The 22,109-nt window shown below is 42.0% G+C and overlaps 1 long non-coding RNA gene across 1 annotated transcript in view; it reads right to left on the bottom strand.

Annotated features, from left to right (window-relative positions):
- The window catches only part of LOC113893349, a 35,034-nt gene extending 14,563 nt beyond the window's left edge, over positions 1-20,471 (bottom strand). The window contains exons 1-3 of the long non-coding RNA XR_003511295.1: positions 20,189-20,471; positions 15,187-15,317; positions 11,853-11,983 (exon numbers count right to left, since the gene is read on the bottom strand). This is a non-coding gene — a long non-coding RNA (uncharacterized LOC113893349). The remainder of the gene's footprint in view (positions 1-11,852; positions 11,984-15,186; positions 15,318-20,188) is intronic.
- Positions 20,472-22,109: the final 1,638 nt, after the last annotated feature.

Genomic DNA, 22,109 nt, shown 5'->3' with positions numbered 1-22,109 from the left:
TTCAGTTTGTTGCTCTATTTATAAACCAAGCAAATATTTACAACCACTTGTCAGGGAGACTGGAATGATGCTGATTGGTTCCCACTTATAACCTTGGTAACCTAAACACTTTCAAATGTTGTAAACATTATTTATATACTTAATATATTCTAAGTAATAGAATGGGGAAGACTAGAGATCTCTTGAAGAAAATTGGAGATACCAAGGGAACACTTCATGCAAAGATGGGTACAATGAAGGACAGAAATGATAAGGAACTAACAGAAGCAGAAGCTATTAAGAAGAGGTGGCAAGAATACACAGAACTATACAAAAAAGATCCTCATGACCCAAACAACCATGATGGTGTGATCACTCACCTAGAGCCAGATATCCTGGAGTGCAAAGTCAAGTGACCTTTAGGAACTGTCACTAAGAAGAAAGCTAGTGCAGGTGATGGAATTCCAACTAAGCTATTTAAAATCCTAAAAGATGATGCTGTGAAAGCATTGCACTCAATATGCCAGCAAATTTGGAAAACTCACCAGTGGCCACAGGACTGGAAAAGGTCAGTTTTCTTTCCAATCCCAAAAAAGGCAATGCCAAAGAATGTTCAAAGTGTTAGTCTCTCAATCATGTCAGACTCTTTGCAACCCCATGGACTCTAGCCTGCCAGGCTCCTCTGTCCATGGAATTGCCCAGGCAAGAATACTGGAATGGATTGCCATTCCCTTCTCCAAAGAATGTTCAAACTACTGCGCAATTGCAGTCATCTCACATGCTAGCAAAGTAATGCTCAAAATTCTCCAAGCCAGGCTTTAATAGTACATGAACTGTGAATTTCCTGATGTTCAAGCTGGATTTAAAAAGGGCAGAGGAAAAAGAGATCAAATTTCCAACATCTGTTGAATCATTGAAAAAGCAAGAGAGTTCCAGAAAACAGCTACTTCTGCTTTATTGACTATACCAAAGCCTTTGACTGTGTGGATCACTAAAAACTGTAGAATATTCTTAAAGAGATGGGAATACCTGACCACCTTACCTGTTTCCTGAGAAATCTGTATGCAGATCAAGAAGCAACAGTTAGAATTGGACATAGAACAGTAGACTGGTTCAAAATTGGGAAAGGAGTATGTCAAGGCTGTACATTGTCACCGTCTTTATTTACCTTATATACAGAGTACATCATGTGAAATGCCAGGCTGGATGAATCACAAGCTGGAATCAAGATTGCCAGGAGAAATATCAACAGCCTCACATATGCAGATGATACCACTCTATTTGCAGAAAGTGAAGAGGAACTAAAAAGCCTCTTGATGAAAACAAAAGAGGAGAGTGAAAAAGCTGACTTAAATCTCAACATTCAAAATATCTAAGATCATGTTTTCTGGTCCAATCACTTCATGGCAAATAAATGGAGGAAAAGTGGAAACAGTGACAGACTTTAGTTTCTTCAACTCCAAACTCACTGCAGATGATGACTGCAGCCATGAAATTAAACGACACTTGCTCTTTGGAAGAAAAGCTATCACAAACCTAGACAGTGTATTAAAAAGCAGAGGTATTATTTGCCAACAAAGGCCCATATAGTCAAAGCTATGGTTTTTTCCAGTGAACGTATGTGAGTGATGGACCATGAAGGAGGCTGAGTGCCAAAGAATCGATGCTTTCAAATTGTGGTGTTGGAGAAGACTCTTGAGAGTCCCTTGGACTGCAAAGAGATCAAACTAGTCAATTCTAAAGAAAAAAATCAACCCTGAATATTCACTGGAAGGACTGACACTGAAGCTGAAGCTCCAATACTTTGGCCACCCAATGTGAACAACTGACTCATTGGAAAAGACCCTGATGCTGGGAAAGACTGAGGGCAAGAGGAGAAGGGATGGCAGAGGAACAGAGGGTTAGATATCATCATTGACTCAACGGACGTGAGTCTGAGCAAATTCCAGGAGATAGTGAAGGACAGGGAGGCCTGGCATGCTGCAGCTCATGGTATCATAAAAAATCAGACACGACCTAGCAACTGAACAATAACAATTTTTCTTTTAATTTAAAAATGTCTGATTGGCAAACCCTTCAAAATAATTAATTCATATATATCAGACTAACTTTATGTCTATGATGAAATTTGAGGTTTTTTAAATATAATGTATATAACCTTATTAATATTCACCAGAATCAATTATTCAGTTACACATTTGAAACTGAAATTGTAAGTCTGTCAATCTAAGATTCCAGATTTCCTCAAACATATAAAATTTAAATTAGGTGCAAAATCCTACATAACAGAACACTACGGTTCTGATTCTTTAAAAAATTTTTAAACTAATCTGAAATATTCTGAGTTAAATGATACTTAAATCTCAGAAAAACATTGCATTTTCAGTTAACTTAGGTAACTTTTGACTAGTAATTTTATCTGACTGTGAGATCTAGAAGTTTAGACATTCAGGGCAATTCTTACCACCTGCTGTTTAGATGGTTATTATTTAAGGAGTTACCTATCCATCTCTGGCCATAAGGTCATTAGGCATGCTTAACATCCCTATCGCCAGAGATTTTGACCAAATGTAACTTTCAGTTTACAAAGGTTCAAAAGTTCCACTTCTTCCTGATGATCCAAGATACCAATAGAGTCTTTCTAATCATCTATGCAACCCTATCTGAAGGCCTATACCCATTCCCCACCCCCCACCACCACACACACACCGATTTCCTCCCTCATTCCTCCTACTCCCTCCCTTACTCCATCCACTCCAGTTTTCTAGCTGCATTTGTCTCAGCACCATTGCACTGCCTCTTCCTTCTGCCTGAAATCATCATCCGGAAGTATACATGGCTTGCTTCCAGGCCATCTTCAGGTCTTTCTTCAGACATCACCTTCGCAAAGAGGCCTATTCCAGCCACTTTCCTGACACCTTCTCACAGAGGCCTATTCCAGCCACCTTCCTGAAAATTCCAATCTTGCCCTCTGTTTTGGGCTTCCCAGATGGCTTAGTGATAAAGAATTCGCCTGCTAATGCAGGACACGCAGGAGACGCAGTTTCGATCCCTGGGTCAGGAAGACTCCTGGAAGAGGAAATGGCAACCCACTCTGGTATTCTTGTCTGGAGGTTCCCATGGACGGAGAAGCCTGACTGGCTAGAGTCCATGGGGTTGCAAAGAGTCAGAGCTGAGTATGCACATACCTTCTCCTTACCCTTCTCACTCAATTCCTTTCTCATCTCCCGCTCAGTCACTCGACACATCGAACAGACTATGTGAGAGTTGCTCAGTCATGTCTGACTCTTTGTGACTCCATGGACTATACAGTCCATGGAACTTTCCAGGCCAGAACACTGGAGTGGGCCCTTCTCCAGGGAATCTTCTTAGCCCAGCAACATTTTAATTATTTAGTTGTTTATTCTCTGTTCCTCCAAAGCTCCATAAGGGACAGGATTTTTTCATTTTTTATTCAGCACTGAGTCCTCATGGCCAAGAAGAGTGCCCGATGCATAGACAGTTCTCAAAAAATATTTGTCAGATGGATGAATGAATGAATGAGTATAATGAAGAAGTTGGTTGTTTCCAGGTACCAGGAAGAGAGCCCATGATGCTTTTGGAGAGAGGAGCATATCTTGTAAAGATGCAAAGCAGTGCAAGCACTTCAGCAACGGCTTTTGCAAACAAGACACAGATTGACATCCAGTCTTTCCTGCTTCCCCCAATACCCTGGGACTACCTCTGCCTACTTCCAACAACTACTGATAGTGATTATTCATGTTTGAAAGTCAGGTTACATTTCTTTACAAATGTTCCTTAATCAGCCTTATCCCTTAATCAGCCCAAGTGGTAACTGAAGTTTACACCATAATGCAGTGTGTTTGGACTCTCTGTGGCAATCTCCTTTTCACTCAGTTGTTCCATTAACCATGAGCTGGGCTGTGCTGCGTGCTAAGTTGCTTCAGTCGTGTCCGACTCTTTGCGACCCCATGGACTATAGCCCACCAGGCTCCTCTGTCCGTGGGATTCTCCAGGCAAGAATACTGGAGTGGGTTGTCATGTCCTCCCTCCAGGGGATTTTCCCAACCCAGAGATCGAACCCGCATCTCTGACAAGTCCTGCACTGGCAGGCGTGTTCTTTTCCACTGGTGCCACCTGAGAAGTCCCAAATAAAACCAGAGGATGGATGTTGTTGTTCTTTAGTTGCTAAGTCGTGTCCAACTCTTTTGCAACCCCGTGGACTGTAACCCACCAGGCTCCTCTGTCCATGGGATTTCCCAGGAAGAATACTGGAGTGGGTTGCATTTCCTTCTCCAAGGAATCTTCCTATCCCAGGATTGAGCCTGGGCCTCCTGCTTGGCAGGTGGATTCTCTACTGCTGAGCCACCAGCAGGGTTAAGCAGGGCTGAGAGAGGACTAAATTGTTTTCTCATGACTGAAGGTCTGTATAGAATAATTAGGCCAGTCCACCCCAGGGTGCAAAGGCTAAATTTTCTTTCTTCTGGATATGCGCCACGTATCTGCAAACCACAACACAGCTAGTTATCAAATGTTCTGCAATGTTCTATGTGGAACTCCCTCTGAGGTAGTCAGAGAGGCTTGGTACAGATCAGAAAGGATTTCACCTACATTCTTATTGCACAGGAGGGAATTCTGTGAGGGAAAACGATTCCTCAACATCAACTTCTTTTATTACACTTAATACAGGAACAGAGAAAAGAAGAGCCAACTCTGGCTTTCCCTGTTCTGAGTGTCTGGCCAACTGTTTATCTTTCTTATGGAAAGTACTGGGTGGGAGGGTGAGGGCTGAAACCACTTGTCATTTACCTTTCTGTATCAATGTGTGGGAGTAAGTAGGTCTTGCTCTGACTTGTACCACCCAGGGGAAGACCAATTAAACTCCTTTAGTAAAGACAATCTCAAATGGCCTATGGAGCAGGGGTCCCTAACCTCTGGGATCTGACGTCTAATGATCTGAGGTGGAGCTGACGTAATCACAATAGAAATAAAGTGAACAATAAATGTAACACACTTGAATCATCCTGAAGCCATCCTCCCACCGCATCCTGATCCATGGAAAAATTGTCTTGCGTGAAACTGGCCCCTGGTGTCAAAAAGCTGGGGACTGGCCCTTCCGCCACTGAGCTGTGGGCAGTGGGAAACCCCGAGAAACTATATACCTGGACTCAATGCAAGGACTGGTGGCACCAGTAAGGAAAAAGTAAGGCAGAATTTGGGGGCTTTCAAAGCCATGCTTCCTTTGAATTCCGTTTTACTTAAACTGAAAAGGTAACCAAGTACTGTTTGAAGGTCTCTGGATGCTGAATTTGGCGACAGGAATCTCTCCATTCCCACAGGAAGAGACAAACCAAAGAGTGAGGTTTAACCCGTAGATTATTCTTTCCACAGTGGGTATTATCCAGTGTATTTAGGGGCAAAGAGACCCTTGCATTTTGAGACTAATCCTAGATGAGCAAGAGATTTTCTAGCCCTTATGAGATGACAGTTTGACTTTACATCTAGACAGACCCACTCTTGTTTTGGAAAAAACCAATTGAATGGGCCCTTCAGTTTTGCTGATGTAAATAAAATACAGATCCATAGCTTAGAAAAGAACAGTCAGGTCATGACGAACCTGAACGCAGATGATGAGTGAATCAAACACTGCATCACTGCTTTTCTGTCTGCTTTATGCTTTTATATAGTGTGGTTCAGGATAGCTGTGTCTTAGTTTTTCTTAAAAATGCAGTTCTGTTTCTTGTTACCATTTTTTTCTTATTTTAGGGTAATTTATGAAAGGCTAATGTGGCAAAATAATTTTATTATGTCATTAAAAATCAGAAGTGATATGTGATAGATATCATTTTAGATATTTGTCTTATCACTCTAGCAACTCTATAAAGTGGATATAATGAGAAAGATAAATTGTATTACAGTAAACTGAACTGAAGAGATTTCTGCCTTTTGGGACTAGACATGCAAAACCTAATTCAAAATGATCAAAGCCCTAAATGTAAGAGCCAAAACTATAAAACTCTTAGAATAAAACACAGAAGGAAACTTTAATGGCATTGGATTGGTAATGATTTCTTGGCTATAACACCGAAAGCAAAGGCAACAAAAGCAAAAATAAATAAGTGGGACTACATCAAACTCAAAACCTTTTTCATATCAAAGGAAGCAAGCAGCAGATGGAGAAAGGAACTTACGGAATGGGAGAAGATATTTGCAAATCATATACATGATAAGAAATTCATAACCAAAATGTATAAAGAACCCCTGAAACTCAACAGTGGAGAAACAGCCTGGTTTTAAAAATGGGCAAAGAATTTGAATAGGTATTTTGCCAAACAAGATATGCAAATGGTCAGTAAGTACATGAGAGTTGCTCAAGGATACTAATCATCAGGAAAATGAAAATGAAAACCAAATGAGGGGACTTCCCTGGTGGGTCAGTGGTTAAGAATCCTGGCAATGCAGAAGGCATGGGTTCTATCCCCGTCCAGGAAGATGCCCACATGTCACGGAGCAAGTAAGGCAGTATGCCACAACTACTGAGCCAGCGCTGGAGAGCCTGCATGGAGGCGACTGAGCCCACATGCCCTGGAGCCCATGCTCTGCAACAAAAGAAACCACTGAGATGAGAAGCCCCCGCACCGCAGCGAATAGCACCCCCACATCCACACCGGGGCTCCCAGGCGCAGCAGTGAAGACGCAGCACAGCCAAAAACAAGTGAATAAATAAAATGTTAAAAAACGATCTTTCTTAAAAAAAAAACAAAACCCACAATGAGATATCATCTCACACCAAAAGTAGCAAGTATTAGGATGTAGAAACATTGGAACGCTTGCGCACTGCTGATAGGAATGTAAAACAGTGCAGCTGCGGTGGGAAAGGCACGGTGGGTCCTTGACAAACTAAACATAGAATTACCATTGTGCTGCAATCCCTCTTCTGAATACATATGCAAGAGAGCTGAACCAGGACTCAAACAGATATTTGTATACACATCCATGTTCATCGCAGCATTATTCCCAAGAGCTAAAAGGTGGAAGGGCTTCCCTGGTGGCTCAGATGGTAAAGAATCCGCCAGCAATATGGGAGACCTGGGTTCTATTCCTGGGTTGGGAAGATCCCCTGGGGGAGGGCATGGCAATGCACTCCAGTATTCTGGCCTGGACAATTCCATGGACAGAGGAGCCTAGTTGGCTACAGTCCATGAGGTCACAAAGATTGGACATGACTGAGCGACTAAGCACACAAAATGTGGAAGCCACCCATGTGTCTACTAATGGATAAATGAATAAACAAAATGTGGTGTATGCATGCAGTGAGACAGTGGTTAGCCTTAAGAAGGAAGGAAATTCTGACACCTGTTCCAGCATGGATGAAACTTGAAGACATTACGCCAAGTGCAATAGGTCAGACACCAAAGGACAAATATTGAGGTTCTTCAAGCAGGCAAATTCATAAAGACAGAAAACAGGATGGTGGTTGCCAAGGGCCTGGGTGAAGGGGAGAATGGGGAGTTATTGTTTAATGGGTATGGAGTTTCAGTCTGAGAAGATAACAAAGTTCTTAGAGGTAGATGGGGCTTATAGTGGCAGAATGTGAATATACTTAATGTTACAGAACTTAAACATGGTTAAAAGGGTAAATTTTATGTTATCTATATTTTGTCACAATAAAAAAAAAATCCCTTTCAACTATTCCTTTTTCTTTCTCCTCTCCTTCACAGTTAAGCATCTAAAGAGTATTTTCTTTCTCTTTAAAAGTTCTCCTCCCCATTCACCCTATAACCTACTTCAGTCTGACTTTCATCCTTCCACATCATCAAAACTAAATGTGTAGGTTGTCCATGACCACATGACCCTATACCCATTAGGTATTTGTAAGACCTCATTTGATTGACTCATAGGCACTTGATATATATGATCAGCTCTTCTTTTTCGAATTCTGTCTCCCTTCGGCTTCTATGTAGCAGCCCTATCTCAGGGTTTCTGGAGGCTCTCCTGGATCCTGTCTCCTTTGCAGTGTCTTTCTCAACAGTGTCATCATATGCCACATTCCTACTTTCTCTCTGAGGTACGATCTACAAGTCTCTTTTTAGTATCCATCATCCCTGTCACATCCCTTGACACATGCTATAATCTTAAATGATATTCAGTGTAATTATCACTCCTTTAGGAAGGCCATCTTTTAAGTATCCAAATAAATCAAGTCTTCCTAGTTATTCTTACTGCTGTCTATACTTCTTCTTCATGGTATTTCAGGATACTCCATCTCTATCTGCTTTAGATAGAGATTTTACAGATATTGGGCGGCCAAAAAGTTCATTTGGGGTTTTCATATGATTTTATGGAAAAACTCAACTGAACTTTTTAGCTAACCCAATATTGTTATGACTGTGTTCAGTCTCATCTGACTCTTTGTGACTGCATGGACTATAGCCCGCCAGGCTCCTCTGCTCATGAAAATTTTCAGGCAAGCACATTGGAGTGGGTTCCTACTCTGGGGATCTTCCCAACACGGGGATCAAACCTGCATCTCCTGCATTGGCAGGCAGGTTCTTTACCACTGGCACCACCTGGATATGTCTCATCCAACTGACTGTATATTTCATGAAGGTAGGGATCATATTTGCTTGTTTGTTTTATCATTTCTGACTGTGGGGAGATTACATTCTCTTCTCAGTGCATTGCCTGCCAGAGAATGATTCTCAATGCATACTTTAATAAACATCAATCCCAACAGTTTCTTGTTAGCATTGTTGAGCAAAGGAGGGAGAAACGAGGACACCACTGTAAGCCCCAAGGACAGCTGAAGTCTGGAGAGCTTGGAGAAAAAGGCCCCAGCGTGGAAAGACTCAGGCTAGCACAAGTGTCCCCTTGGGCACTCTCAGAGATGTGGGAGAGACTGCAAGTCATTTCACTTGGCCATGGAGAGAAAAGATGACTCCTGCATGCTTGGGGACATCCAGTGACAATCTTCATGTTTGCAAAGGTGTTACTACTATACTCTCAAGGAGAAGAAATAGGGGTTTTCAGACTCTAGATGTCAAAATTCATCTGTGGGTCCCAAACCTGGCAGCTCAACAGAAACTGTCACAAAACAAACAGATTCTCATTCAGTTGGTCTGTAGTGAAGGTCAGAAAACCACTTTCTAAAGTTACCCTGCCCTAATCCACCCTTACTTGATTCTGATATATGGTCACACTTGGGAATCGTTAGATCAAATAACTCTTCAGATATTTTTTGCTTCTGAACTTCAATGACTTTTTAAACATATAGGTTTTTCCTCAACAGAGGCTATAAAAGCTTCAAATCAAATCAGAATATGTAGATTAATTATTCATGCTTTTCTGCAACAAATTTGTTGCACACATTTTTATCCATACACAACCTTTGAGTACATTTGTGCTCATTAGGAGTGAGACAGGATTGGGTGGATAAAAATACCTTTGCCCATAATGAATGCAGAAGGCAATGGCACCCCACTCCAGTAAACCCCATGGATGGAGGAGCCTGGTGGGCTGCAGTCCATGGGGTTGCTAAGAGTCGGACACGACTGAGCGACTTCACTTTCACTTTTCACTTTCATGCATTGGAGAAGGCAATGGCAACCCACTCCAGTGTTCTTGCCTGGAGAATCCCAGGAACGGGGGAGCCTGATAGGCTGCCGTCTACGGGGTCGCAGAGTCGGACACAACTGAAGTGACTTAGCAGCAGCAGCAGCAGCCCATAATGAAATTATAATACAATGCAGTTACAGAGATAAGACATTCAAGAAATAATTAGGAACACATAGGGCATTATATGAGCTAAAATTCCAGCTACCTGTCCATCAGCACTGCCAAGCAACCAGAAAATTTCTGAAACCACACGTAAAGGGGACGTATTCTCGACCTTCTCTGCCTTCTCCTCCCCACCACCTTGTGGGATTTGACCTCTTTTCTGTTTCTTCTAAATCTTCTACATCTCTATATTGTAACTGTTTCCTAGGACTTTGCACAAAGTACTTTTTCCAAGTGGATATGTAACAAATACATGCACTCTGCATTCAGTAGGGGGTTAATAAGAAGTTTCCAAATGAATGAATTACCAAGCAGAATCAGAATGCCAATTAATGAAATTGTTTTCATTTTGTGCCCAAACCAAGAGGTGCCAACAGGGGACAGAAAAGACAAGAAAAAATGAAGCAGAGAAAAGGAAGTTTCAGAGATGAGCAGCAGGCACAGAGTCAGAAGGGACAGAGATCAACCGCAGCGGCGCGGGATAAAGCAACAACATCGGCGGTAACAGAGAGGCAGTAGTTGACTTGCAGAAAGGTAAGGTAAGAGACAAATGTTCCAGCCAACATGATACGGCAGTGACCTTTGAAGGCCAAGGCATTGGCCATTTCTAGCAAGTGCAGAAAGTGGGAAGAAAAGGAGGCAAAGAAGAGAGGTGGAGGCTGATGAAGAAACCCCTGAGGAAGTTACTGCGGGGCCGGGAGCAGAGTGTGGCCTGGATGGTGGGCTCACTTATCACACAGGAGTCAGGTAGGAGCATCGTTCTATCCCATACTGCACAGAGCTTTATCTCTTCCTATAACTTTACCAATCTCACCATGTACTGCTATTTCATACTCCTAATGATTACTCTGAGTCAGCCCTTAAAGATCATATGATATTAAATATATGTTATTAACAAGGCAGGGAAAGCAATAGTCATAGCCAAGAGCCTTAAACTGGTTTACCCTGAGCTCAATCCTTTGTGTGACTTATAACCTCTTATCAAGCTAGCAACATAGATAAAGATATCATTCTTGTTTTACATTTGGAAAATGATCCATTGTGCTGGTAAATGCTTAGTAACTAAAAAAATCCCTGATTTACAGTGTCTGCCAATTTCTACTGTATAAATACTCTCACACTGGCCAATTTTAAGTTTTCAACATTACTTCACTGAATGCACAGTTGGGGAGAGTTGCAAATAGTACACTATTCTATTGTACAGTATGATTCAGTATAAATATTGTACATATGTGGATAGTATAGTATATACAATGTTTATATGCACAATAGTTAGAAATAGCTTCAAGAGCCTATACGACAGCAAAATATAGTAAAACAATTAGGAAACCATGAGTTTAGAGTGTTCATTGGCTTCTCTGGTGGCTCAGACAGTAAAGAACCTGCCTGCAGTGCAGGAGACCTGGGTTTGATCCCTGGGTCAAGAAGATCCCCTGGAGAAAGGAATGGCAGCCCCCTCCAGTATTCTCACCTGGAGAATTCCATGGACAGAGGAGCCTGGTGGGCTACAGTCCATAGGATCGCAGAGTCGGGCACGACTGAGCGGCTAACACTTAACTTTAAACATTATTTAATTGTAAATATATTTAAATTGTAATTTTAATTTTTAATCACTGTGTTTAACAATGTGTTTACAAAGTTCCTGCAAATTTAATAGTTGACTTTGATGAGAGCAGGAGCTGGCCCCAGCATGTCTCTCTCAGCCCTCTGTCACTTGGAATGCATTCTCAACTTCTAACCATTCCTAGAAAAGTGTGGATTGTAAAAAAGCTTGTCTCTTTAAATCAGAGACTGAATCCTGCATCTTAAACTCTGTCCTCAAGACCTTCTGGAGATCCAGATAGTAGGTAATCAGAATCCTATTGCAGAAAAGTCTAGAAAATTAAGATAAGCCGAGGATAAGCGGGTCACCAAGAAGCAGATACTAGTGTGAGCATCAGTACATGACTACAGAAAACAATCACTTTAAGTAGATCCAAACAAATATATAAAGATATAAAGACATATGTACAAATATATACAAAGCTATAAAGACAAATCTTGTATATCTAGACAAAGCTGATATTAAGCTTGGAAATGGAGAGTTTTGAGCTTACCAGGCAAGGGAGGTAGATGGTTGCACTTGACTGATGAAACACTTGCCTCTCCAATATCCAATACCCTTACTCATATTTTTGTCATAGAGAGCAGCCCACGAGCTTTGGGAATGTTGACTCCAATTTTGACTCTAAGGATAGAGCATATTTTTAGGACCCAAGAAAATCAGACTGTTCCTACCACCTAGCCCCAGATACATGTTTGGGCCAGTAAGACAGCAGGGAGGGTTTGCTGGAACATTGTAGTAAATAGATTTACTCTTTGGGAAATGGAAGTATGTAGAACTAGGAGTTATTACCACCCATACTGGGCCCACCACAGCTCAGCAGCCTTAACACGAAGCTGATAATATTGCATATAAGAGAAAATAAATGACACCAGGTCCTTGGTGATACTGTTGTGTCCCTGGATCAGACCAATCCTGATATCCACATACTTCTGGATGCACTTCCAGTTCTGTGAGCCAGTCATTCTTTTTGGCTTAATTCAGTTTGAACTGGGTTTTCCAATATCAGTGACTGAATGCATTATAACCGAGACAACCTTCAATGTGATCAATGTAGGTTTCATTGAGAGGGGAACCTAGCAAAACATGTCAGAGAAACCAGAGAAGTAAACCAGAGAGGGCTGGAGTAGTAGCAGAAGTGCCTTTGAAGGAAATGTAGATATGGCAGATAGGAAAGAGAGAGAGCAGGCCTTTTCATCTACAAGGAAGGGGTGGCCGGCTGCGGAGCAACCAGCTAGGACCTGCTGAGTGTGACCCTGCCCTTTCCCTGTCTGACAGTTATGGAAAGGAATTCACTCATTTCCTGATGAGCAGAGGCTCTGCGCGTTGCATCAGCTTGCTGTGCCAGCCTGGCCGCTGCTCCTAATCAGATAGAGTAGCTAGAGGAAATGAATGCCAAGTTGTAAAAATAGAAAATGGGTAATGGAAAGTTCTCTCCAATGTGCACCTGAAGAAATAGAGAGGAGACAGACGTGAGAAGGCCAAACTGCTTGGGAATCCATGCATCAGGCGTAGATGATTACATAACCGCGAACAAACTTCTCTGGAAAATTCGCCTTGACTGCCAGATGGGATCTGGGGAGGTGGGGAGGTTAGATATTCCATAATCGGTTAAGAAAAATGTCTAGAATCCAAATCAATGTACATTAGAAACCAACCAAAATCAGAGCTCTGTAACACCCTCAGACTGGAGATACTACTCTTCCACAATTCAACAAATGGGAATTTGCCCCATACTCGCAATGGCTCCACTGCTGTGAGTACATAGAAATACAGCTAATGGAATACAGGGGAAAGCAAAATGAATATACAACAAAGAACCTGGAACTTAGATGGTAAACTCCTCAGAAGCATGCCCTCCTCCAGCTTTCAAGAGGAAATAGGGAAAAGTATCTGAACTGTGCGACTCTAACATGCCAGCCAATCGGCAGGTTTTCCTGAAATAGTAGTTTATGATTACAGACAGTCTAGCACCACAGCCTCTGCTGACACTTTTCAGATGTTTTCCTTTTGATAAGTTTCTTTTGTTTCTTATTAAATTTACTGCTGTGGTCTCCTTTCCCCTTCTTCCAGGAGTTTGAAAATCCTCCTGCAAGCCTACATCAGAATCTGAGCCACATGCTATTCTTCCCTCTTGCCAAGAACCTGGAATGGGGCAAGAATTCATCCTTCTGTGCACCCCAGAAGACTCTCAGATATCTGGGGTCTGGGAGTTTCAAGGCCAAAGCCAGGCAGAGTTGAATGAACCTAGATTAGACACAGAGCCCCTTCAATCATGGAGGCTATTCCAGTAGCCAAGGAGCCTCTTTGCACATATGGGAAAGACAGGAAGTGTTTCTAGTCTACAAAATATAAAAATGGGGGATTATTATTGTTAACCTGGTTACTTTATGACCTGTCCTTTTCTAATAAGAATTTGGGGCAAACTTGTCATCAGAAGTTTGGGTTTCCCTGGTGGCTCAGCTGGTAAAGAATCCACCTGCAATGTGGGAGACCTGGGTTCAGTCCCAGGGTCTGGAAGATCCCCTAGAGAAGGGAATGGCTACCCACTCCAGTATTCTGGCCTGGAGATTTCCATGGCCTGTATAGTCCATGGGGTCGCAAAGAGTCAGACATGACTGAGTGACCTTCACTTCACTTTGTCATCAGATAACGTTTTCAAGGCTTCCCTGATAGCTCAGTTGGTAAAGAATCCACCTGCAATGCAGGAGACTCCAGTTCGATTCCTGGGTCAGGAAGATCCGCTGGAGAAAGGATAGGCTACCTACCCCAGTATTCTTGGGCTTCCCTTGTGGCTCAGCTGGTAAAGAATCTGCCGGCAATACGGGAGACCTGGGTTCGATCCCTGGGTCGGGAAGATCCCCTGGAGAAGGGAAAGGCTACCCACCCCAGTATTCTGGCCTGGAGAATTCCATGGACTATACCCCACAGGTATAGTCCGTGGGGTTGACTGTGCCACTTTCACTTTCAAACATTTCAAAGAAGCTGTGCCTTAGGGAAGTAGTCTAGATGGTGAGTATGTGTGCTTAGTTGCTCAGTCGTGTCCAGCTCTTTCCAACTCCATAAATTATAGGGCTTCCCAGGTGGATCAGATGGTAAAGAATCTGCCTGCAGTGCAGAAGACCTGGATTCGATCCCTGGGTCTGGAAGATCCCCTGGAGAAGGGAATGGCTACCCACTACAGTATTCTTGCCCAGAGAGTCCCATGGAGAGAAGAATCTGGCAGCTACAGTCCATGGGGTTGCAAAGAGTTGGACACAGCTGAGTGACTAACACTTTCACTTTCGGACTGTAAACCCTGAAGTTGGACAGAAATGGGTACACATCCAAATTCACTCAACAACCAGCTCTGTGACTTTTGGCAAGTGACTTCATCTCTCTGGCCCTTGTTTCCCATTGCCATAAGAAGGGGCTCTTGCTACTTGTATTTGGGCATGTGGCATGGATTAGAAACAATTTATAAGACATAGCACAGTGGCTGGTACAGAGTAGACAGTTAATACATCATATGTATTATTATTTTCAAGGTAAACTAGTTGAAATACTTGGGATTACATGAACCTAAAAGATTTTTCCCCCCATAGAAAATTTCTGTGAATCAAATTATGAATCAAGGACAATATATTTAAATAAATCCTGTTCCAGATTGAAAATAAATTCTAAAAACTTCCCTCAAAAGAGAAACAGTCAAGATTCCCATTAAGACAAATTCAGTAACCACAAAAAGCATACAGAGCTAGACAAAAGAAGACAGGACCATTCTTTTCATGAGTGTGTGACTCATTTTCAACTCAACAATGGCATATAGGAAACAAATGCTCACTTACCCACGAGGCTGCCCAGAGCATACAGGAATACAGACTATACCCCACTCATTTTTTGCATATTCAGGAAAATGTTACGTCCTTCCTTACTGGACTCAGTCCCATTTTTGCAGGTGTAACTTGCATAAGCAACTCTGAAAGAAAGTGTCACATGAGAGTTCATTCAAAGCCCATTAAAATGGCACATCCACTTGGATTTCTCTTTAACCTTTGGGCTGCAGGACTGCCTCTGAACCATGCTTTAGAAGCAAGTGCAGAGGGCCAAAACCCTCAAAAAAAGGACATGATATTTTAAATATATCTGAAAAAAAAAATCAGGTGTGTTTTTCAAGAAGCCTTTCCCTCAGTGGCTTTAGCTTTTGCAAGTAGCCCAGAAGTAGCTGAGAAACTGAGGCTCTCTAGCTTTGCAGCCTGGTAGATATAATTTTCTTACTGTAAATAGGGAGATAACATACACAATGTATCAGACAGTTGTCCCCGTTATCAAGCAGGTGTCTCATTTCACTAACAAGTGTGCAGACAAACGTATATTGTGCAAATGCAAGGAAATAACTAGCCTGTGTCTGAAACTTGAGCCTCCCCATTCTTTAGCGCGTAGCATGACTCAGACAATAGGGATCCGTGGTACCAGCATTAGCCTTTCTCTCCAGACTCCTGTAAGACCCTGGCACATGAGAGTGGATACGTTTCAGTGTATGAATACTTTTGATTGAAGACAGATGATTACTGTGGAGGAATTGTCATGATAATAGATGTCTCATTAAAAATAAAAAGGTTTCTGAATAGAATAAAAACATTCAAAATGGACACCCATATTTTGGCCCTAGAGTAGAGTGCTAGTAAATTGTTATCAACAAATAAACACAAAGAAGAAGACATGTTTTCTGTGGATTTTGATGCCTTTCTAGAGAGACAACCTCAATCTCAGTGCATCCTTTTGAGATGAGAATATGTAGACATAGTTATGATAATCCACCATGGTCATAAAATTAAGAGCGGATTCAGGAACTCTCTTCTTGTCCCTTCATGCATTTCCTCTCTACTTTTTGGGAGAAAAAAACAAAACAAAACATTCCTGTCTTCCTGCTGTTTCTACCAATGAAATACTTACAGTCTGATGTTCTCTTTAGTCATCATTGAACAGAGCTGCAATCTTTTCATCATTTCTCAGAAGTCATTTTCTCCCTCTGCTTAATCACATCATTTACTTCTGACTCCACTACTCCACCCAATGTGCTCACATCTCTTAGACATAAGATTCCAAAAATGGAAGCTAGCTCTCCAAGGAAGCAGAGGGCATCATGGCAATATGGAGCCCCTTGATAATAGAACATGTCCTCACATGTGACTTGGCTGTTGTGGGATTCTTTGAAAGTGAAAGTGTTAATTGCTCGGTTATGTCTGACTCTTTTGCTACCCCATGGACTGTAGCCTGCCAGGCTCCTCTGTCCATGGGATTCTCCAGGCAGGAATAGTGGAGTAGGTTGCCTTTCCCTTCTCCAGGGGATCTTCCTGACCCAGGGATCAAACCTGGATTTCTTATATTTCGGGCAGATTCTTTAAGGTCTGAGCCAGCAGGGAAGCCCATTCTTCACCTCTCGCCTTACAGGCAAATTGCAGTTTTGGGCCTTCAGTTGTGCCATCCTTGATCCTTGAGCTCCATGAGCTGTGCTACTGCATAGAAGAAAGCGCACTGCTTTTGATACCTGGGTGTACATCTTGGCTTCCTAATTTGCTACCCACATGACCTGAGGCAAGTGATTTAGCCTCTCTAAATCCCACTTTCTTTGTCAGAAATAGCTTTGGGGAATACTAGCTACATTATAGGACTCTGGTGAGAAACAATATGTCTGTGGCCTGTATAAAGTATGCAGAGGTCTATGAATACACCTCAGGTGTGTACAACATTCCCAACCTCTTCCTAGATCCAAGAGTTAAATCAGTTCTTACCAAAATCAATTTACCAGATATTTTTGTCCACTCTTCCTCCATTTTTTTCTGAACTCATCCACTTCTCTCCAGTGATCTGAGTCACAGCTGGGTCGGCTGCCACCTGATCTGAACCAGAATGATTTCTCACCAGGACAGGGTAAGAGCCTGCCCCTGACTCATCTCCCTGCTTTCATTTTTGCCCCTTGAAATCCGTTCTCTATACAGTACTGATGTTATTTTTTAAAAAGATGAAATAGATCAGTCTGCTTTGCTTAAAACTCCACCTGGGTTTCCCATTACACTTAGAAAAAATCCAAACTCCTCTGCATGGCCTATAGGACCTCATGCGATCTACTCCTGCCTTCTCTGAAGTTACCCCTCTCCACTCTTCCATGGGTCACTCTGCTTTTAGCCACATAAGTTTTTTTTTATGTTTCTGGAACTCACTAAGCTTAGCCTGATCCTGGGACCTTTGCCCTTGCCATTTCTTGAGACTTGAATGTTCTTTCCCCCAGAGCCTCAGATCTTCACATGGCTGGTTCCTTCTCATCATTCAGATCTAAGGCCAGACCTCACCAGCAGGCAGGCACCCTCTGGTCAAATCTCATCATCTTCTCCTGCCCCACCCCAACCAGACACCAACAAGTCACTCTCGAGCACATTACTTTGTCTTATTTTCTTCATAGCACTTATCACCATCTGAAATTACCACACTTATATGTTTACTTATAGAATGTCTGTCTCCCCCAGCAGAATGTTAACCCCATGAAAGAAGGACCCTTGTCTACCTTGCTTATCTCTGTATTGTCATCTTCTAAAATAGGGTCTGACAGGAAGTAGGCTCTCAATAAGTATTTGCCAAATGAATGAGTGAGTATTTTTAAGCCTGTCCCAGAAGAACTGATCTCTGCCATACTTTCCATAAACATGAAATCATGAAACAAGAAAACGAAGTCACAACAATTTAATATCTAGGTCCTAAATGTTACAAGGCTGGAAAATTCTGGACCATTATAAAGTGGTCAGAACACAGAGCATATTTTAATCTAGCTGGGTATTCCTATCTATGTGACCTTGGACATGTTAGTTAACATATTCTTAATAAAACTGATTTCCTCATTTAAAAAAAAAGGATAATAACACATACATTAGAGGGTTTTGTGAGGATTAAATGAGCTAAGCCTTTAGCCCAGTTCCTGGAACATTGTGCAAACTTAATAAATGGAGGTTATTATTATGGTTATTGTTATTATGGCAATTAATTTTGGCACCATGCTTTACAAAGGACATTGACAAACTGGAGCTTATCCAGAAGAGAGCAAACAGTCTTGTGAAGGGCCTGGAAACTGCAACTTGTGAGGAACGATTGAAACTGCTGAGGATGTTTACATTGGAAAAGACAAATTTTAAGAGGAACATGATAGTTTTTTTAAAAAACACTGAAAAGAACTGTCTCATGAAAGTGAGATTAGATTTCTCCAATGCTGATCTAGAAGATACAATTAGAGCCAAGGAATACAAGTTAAATCTTGACCTCTTTATGGTCTAATAACCAAACTGTCCAAATCAAAGTCAGATTGTATTCTGTGTGTAAAAGTAAAAAATTAAGGCAAGGTTATACACATTTTGGTTAAGGAAGTTATACAGAATATGAAGATATTTATAATTGCCAAAATGGAGGTTTTGCATCGATATGAAAAATATCTGTGGCATGTCAGTTGCAAAAAGGAGACTATGAAATATATGCATATATATTATTGTGCTCCCAACTCTTTACGGATGAGAGAAGAGCATAAAAGTACAAACACACATTAAAGTGAAATCTTTTGCTTCATGAAGTAGTGTTTCCTGCCACTTCAAATGTTGAAGCAGAGGCCAGACAACCTCTTAGAAGGAATGGCTTCAAGAGATGATATGTCAGGGGATGGGGTGGGCAGGGAAAACGCTGAAGAGATTTGGAAGCTCTATGGGTCAATGATCCTCTAATTATATTGCTGAGTTGTGGTAATGTAAGACAGTGCTTCTTTTTAAGAAGTAAGGAGGACATTAGGTCACACAAATCTCTTCATTTCCTCCCCATTAAAAGAGGAGAAAAAAGAGTCCAATCCCAAGAGATCCAAAGCGCTTGGCTCGGTCATCTCTGGGACACGGCAGAAAGCGTTTCTCACCACTATTTCTTCTGCCCCAGCAAAAGCCTGTCAACCTCCCTGAATCTCATCTTCTGGATCCTTCCCTAAAAAGGAGGAAGTTTCAACCTTTCTAGTTCTGAAAGTCTGTGATTCATCTTATTTTAATAAACATGAACTTGGCCAAGAATCAGAAACCACCTGAACTCTGTACATAAGGAAAGCGGACTGAGAGTCAGACAGGAGAGGCCACTTTTCATTCAAAAGCAAGGGAAGCGAAACAAACGCGAGCAGCGTAGGACCGTGAGGTCCTCCGTCGGCCACAGGAAGGAGGGGCGCTAGTTAGAACTCTTAGCCGCGAGTCCCAGAAATCCAACTGATAGTCTGACCCTTGACGCTCCAAAAGGAACACCTATCGGGGTTAAGCGGGGATGATACGTGACACGCGGTGAGAGAATAGAGCCTGGACTCAGAAGAAAAGCTCAGGGGGGCCCTCCCGCATGTTGGCGCCTTCATGCACTTCGGCGTCAGTTCATTCTCTGCTCTGCTCATGTGGGCAAAAGGCAGCCATCCCAGTTCCCACGTTTCTCTCTTTGCTATTTAACAGAGACCGTACTGCGTAAAAGCTAAGATCATGGGCTCCAGGACCGGACAGAAATGAACCTAAATCCTAATTCTGCCATTTAGGCTTGTGTGACACTGGACAAGTCACTTCACCTCTCTGACCTCAGTTTCTTCCAAAAAAGCACTTACCTCATAAAGTCATTTAAAAATTTAACCAAGAAAACATATTTAAATATCAATACCTTGCATGTGAATCTTCAATAAATATTAGCTTATATTGCTGTTATTATTATTAAAGAAACCAACTCTGAGTGGGTCTCAGTCACAAATCCAGATTTCTAGGAAGGAGACTCTGAATGAGCCAAGTTGGGTCAGGGGCTCACCTTTACTCCATCAGTCACAGCCAGAAGGGAGGGTCCCCAGGGACAGAGATGCTACCAAGAGACACATTCCTGTGGAAGGGCAGGGAGACCAGGAGCCACAGAACTGGAGAAAAGTTGGCAGAAACCAGACAGAAGAGGTATGAGGGGAAAAGTCAGGGCCCCTCCTGCCCAGAGGGCCACTGCATGCCAAGGTCAAGCCATAAAAGGAGAAACGCGTTGCAAGTTTTTCAGCTGCAGCCTAAAGAAATCTCAGGCTGATCTTTGGAACATATGCTACTGCTTACTCAATTCGACTGGTTAGCTGAATTTAGCTAACCTTTTGGACTTTGAAATCAATTGTTTACTTAAAAAAAAATCACTTTAGCTTGTTCGGGATGTTCTTTTATTCTCTCTGACCTTTAGTTTTAAATTTTCTTTTAAATTTTCTTTTCATTGTTCTTAGTTCATAGTTTGCTTGCTGCCTTCCCCTTTCTTTTATCTTATTGTATGTTCTTTTTTTTTTTTTTTTTGCAGTGGGTGTGGGTGGGTGTTGTAGACAACAGATCAATAATTTAACCTGGTTTCCAATATCATTTAATCTTTACTGAACTTCCCAATCTTATTTTTATTCTTTTCATTACTAGTTTTTAACCTTTTTGTTGTCTATAACTTCTAGTTCTCTGGAATACTGCCAGAATAAAATGTAGATGTAGGAGTTCCCCCAGGAAGATGGCTCTATATCCCTAAGAAATGGATGCATCTTTCTTTCCACTTCAGCCCCTGAAGCTGATCTTTATATGAATCTTAAGCCACTCAGAGTAATTCACCATTACTGGTTCCTCTGCTGAGGGTTTTGCCTCCAGCTCTTTCTCACCATGCTTTATTCCACTCTCCCAGGAGAAAGTACCTCCCATCAGCAGAGTAGGCAGTGAGCCCTAGTCCTCTGGAGAACAGAAAGCTTGCAGCTCTGCCAAAGAATTGGTGAAATAGAACACATTGTTCCAGATGAAGGAGGCTTTCTTGGCACTGGGAGGCTCCCGGACTTAGCCCCAGGACTGCTGCTCTTCTCTGTCCACATCTAGTCCTGGCTTGACCTCTTAGATACCATCCATATGCTGATGACTCTCAAATCTGCTTCTTCAGAATGCAACCTCTCTTTCAAACCCCACAAAGCTAAACTCCCATTGGAAATCTCACTTTAAATGTTCAGTAGAACCTCAAACTTAGCATGTCCAAGATGAAACTATGAATTATCCCCCACCTTTGAACCAGTTCCTTCCAAAGTCTTTTCCACCTCAGACAATGGTGACACCATTCTTCTAGGCCAAAAATCTAAGGGCCATCTTTTACTACTCTTGTTCTTTGACAGCCCGTATCAAACCAATCAGAAAATCCTGCTCGTTCTACTTCATTCAAATTTTCATCCTCTTTCACTGGGAGTAATGCAATAGCCTACTTGCTTACTGGTCTCTCTCCTTCCATCCTGCTTCCTAAATTCTACTCATTATATGACAGCTAGAGAGATCCTTTAGAAATACTAATATTTGACCATGTGAAGAGGAACTAAAAAGCCTCATGATGAAAGTGAAAGTGGAGAGTGAAAAAGTTGGCTTAAAGCTCAACATTCAGAAAACGAAGATCATGGCATCCGGTCCCACCACTTCATGGGGAAACATAGATAGGGAAACAGTGGAAACAGTGTCAGACTTTATTTTTGGGGGCTCCAAAATCACTGCAGATGGTGACTACAGCCATGAAATTAAAAGACGCTTACTCCTTGGAAGGAAAGTTATGACCAACCTAGATAGTATATTCAAAAGCAGAGACATTACATTGCCAACAAAGGTTCGTCTAGTCAAGGCTATGGTTTTTCCTGTGGTCATGTATGGATGTGAGAGTTGGACTGTGAAGAAAGCTGAGTGCCAAAGAATTGATGCTTTTG

This window comes from Bos indicus x Bos taurus, chromosome 5, assembly GCF_003369695.1.
Source record: "Bos indicus x Bos taurus breed Angus x Brahman F1 hybrid chromosome 5, Bos_hybrid_MaternalHap_v2.0, whole genome shotgun sequence".
Taxonomy (NCBI): Eukaryota; Metazoa; Chordata; class Mammalia; order Artiodactyla; family Bovidae; genus Bos; species Bos indicus x Bos taurus.
This window is presented reverse-complemented; position numbering and strand designations above follow the sequence as displayed.